Here is a 3,211-nt window from a genome sequence, read left to right as displayed (position 1 = left end):
ATCTTGCAGGCGTTTTTAACTCCACCGTCAGCTTAGACCAGCAACCTCAAGTTCTTGTCCCATGAGCAAGAAATCAAGGAATGCAAACACCAAAAGAATGAGTGAAAAGTTTATTAAACAACAAAGCTCTCCAGAAAAAGAGAGAGGCCCCGAAATGGGCTACCCACAGTAGGGGATTCTGGGTTTTTCTCTCTCCCTTCTAGGGGTGTTCTTCTCTTTTGCCTCTTACTCTCCTGTCACTTCCTTGATGTCTCCTGGTCCCAGACTTTACTGAGTATATGTGCCCTTGTCCAAAGTTACTCTATCTTTATTATTACCCATAAGTACATCAGAAAAGTCCACTTAGGTGGGTAAAACCTCAGTGATGATGTCATACTAATGATATTATAATAAGCTTAGGTTAAGTTAGGACACTTAGTTAAGTCATTGAGCCAGTGTTCAAATGACAAAATGTCCTTTTGAACAAGCATCCTGGCTTAAGAGGATGTTCTTAACCATATTAGCCACATTTTCAATCGCTAGTTATATAATGGAAGTGGTGCAGGGGTGTTCCCACAGGGGTTACTTCTCCTCAAGACCCTCCCTGTCTCGTTGCCTAGCCAGTGTCTGACTACCTCCTCTCTCACCATGTTCACGGACTAGATGACTGTATTGATAATATGTCAATTCACCCCAAATTGATCTATAGATTCTGCACAGTCCTGATCAAAATCTCAGCAAAATTTTTGGCCAAGCTGATTATAAACTTTTTATGAAGAAGTAAAGCAAATGAAGCAGCATTAATTTTGAAAAAGAAGAAAAATATTATAAGATTTATATTACTTGAACTCAAAGCCTACCAGAAAGCTATTTTATTTTATTATTATTTTTTTAATCAATATTTTTTATTGTGATATTGTGGGGTACAGTTAAGGGTTAGGTATACAAATATGCTTCATTCAGCACCCTTGTTGATAAGAGGTGTCTCCCCATCCTGACAGATATTTACTACCGTAAATCCCATCTCCCTTCTCCTCCCCCCCATAGTTTCCCACCACTGTTGGTCATTTTCTTATAGTATTACGTTGGATGTTCAAGGTCCACTATATGAGTGAGAATATGTGATACTCAGATCATTGTTTCTGTGAGAGATCACTCAGTTTTATAGACTCTAGTTCCATCCAGGTTGCTGTGAGATTCATGATTTTTTTCTTTTTTATGGCTGCATAGTATTCCATTGTGTATATATGTACCACATTTTTTAAATCCAGTCCTCTTTTGCTGGACAGCATGGTTGCTTCCAGGTTCTTGCTATTGTGAACAATGCTGCGATAAACATATGTGTGCAGGTATCTTTTTTATAGAGTGATTTAGGTTCTTCAGGGTATATTCCCAGTTGGGGGATTGCGGGGTCATATGGGAGGTCAATATTTAGTGCTTTTAGGAATCGCCATACTGTTTTCCACAGAGGTTGCACTAGTTTGCACTCCCACCAACAGTGTAGAAGTGTTCCCTTTTCACCACACCCTCTCCAGCAACTGTTATTTTTTGAGTTATTGATAATTGCCATTCTGACTGGAGTTAGGTGGTATCTCAGTGTGGTTTTGATTTGCATCTCCCTGATGATTAGTGAGATTGAACATTTCTTCATGTGTCTGTTGGCTGCTTGGATGTCTTCCTTTGAGAAGTGTCTGTTCATATCTTTTGCCCATTTCATAATGGAGTTGTTTGTTTTTTCTTTTCAGCACATTTGACTTCCTTGTAGATCCAAGATGTTAAGCCTTTATCAGACCTGGAGTTGGCAAATACTTTTTCCCAGTCTGTAGGCTGTCTCCCTGCTCTCTTGATGGTTCCTTTGACTCTGCAGAATCTTGTCAGTTTAATAAGGTCCCACTTATCTATCTTATCTCTTATGGTCTGTGGGTTTCAGGTTTTGTTCAGGAATGGGATGCCAGTTCCAATTTCCATGAGGGTATGTCCTTTATTTTCTAAGGTGCTTATGGTTTGAAGTTTTACATTTAGGTCTCTGATTCATTTAGAGTTAATTTTTGTTTACAGGGATAGATAGGGGTCTTGTTTCAATCTTCTGCATGTGGTCAGCTAGTTTTCCCAGCACCATTTACTGAATAGGTTCTCCTCTCCCCAGTGGTAGGTGGTGGGGACTTTGTCGAAGATGAGTTGGTTGAGAAATTGAGGTTTTGCTTCTGGAATCTCAATTCTATTCCATTGGTCTATATGCCTGTTCCTGTACCAATACCAAGCTGTTTTGATTATTGTAGCTTTATAGTAAAGTTTGAAGTCTGGTAATGGGATACCACCTGCTTGGTTTTTTTTTTTTTTTTTTGCTGAGGATTGTTCTGGCTATTCTTGGTCATTCGTGTTTCCATATGAATTCCTGTGTTGTTTTTTCTAGGTCTGAGAAGAATGTTGCTGGTAATTTGATGGGTATTGCATTAAATCTGTAGATCGCCTTAGGTAAGATGGACATCTCCACAATGTTGATTCTTCCAATCCATGAGCATGGGATATTTTTCCACTTGTTTGTGTCATCTTTGATTTCTTTGAGTAGTGTTTTGTAGTTTTCCTTGTAAAGGTCTTTCACGTTTCTGGTTAGGAAGATGCCAAGGTATTTCATTTTTTTTGTGGCTACTGTGAATGAAATTATGCTTTTTATTTGGGGTTCTGTTTGTTTATTATTGGTGTAAAAAATTTGATTGACTTTTGCACATTTATTTTATATCCTGAGACTTTGCCAAAGTTCTTTATCAGTGTAAGGAGGTTTTTGACAGATTCTCTTGGGTTTTCAAGGTACACAATCATGTCATCTGCAAAGAGAGATAGCTTGAATTCCTCTTTTCCTATTTGGATACCCCTGATTGCCTTCTCTTCTCTGATTGCTCTAGCCAGGACTTCCAATACTATATTGAACAGGAGGGGTGAGAGTGGGCATCCTTCAGTTTTCAGGGGAAATGGTTCCAGTTTTTGTCTATTTAGGAGTATGCTGGCTGTGGGTTTCTTGTAGATGGCTTTTACTATTTTGAGGTATGTTCCCCATATGCCTAGCTGTTCAAGGGTTTTTATCAAGAAGGGGTGCTGGATTTTATCGAAAACTTTTTCTGAATCTAATGATATAATCATGTGGTTTTTGTTTTGACATCTGTTGATGTATTTAATTACATTTATGGTTTTACAAATGTCGAACCAGCCTTGCATCCCAGGGATGAAGCCCACT

Source organism: Carlito syrichta, unplaced genomic scaffold, assembly GCF_000164805.1.
Source record: "Carlito syrichta isolate Samal-C Ts95f unplaced genomic scaffold, Tarsius_syrichta-2.0.1 Scaffold287491, whole genome shotgun sequence".
Lineage (NCBI taxonomy): Eukaryota > Metazoa > Chordata > Mammalia > Primates > Tarsiidae > Carlito > Carlito syrichta.
Note: the sequence above shows the minus strand (reverse complement) of the source record.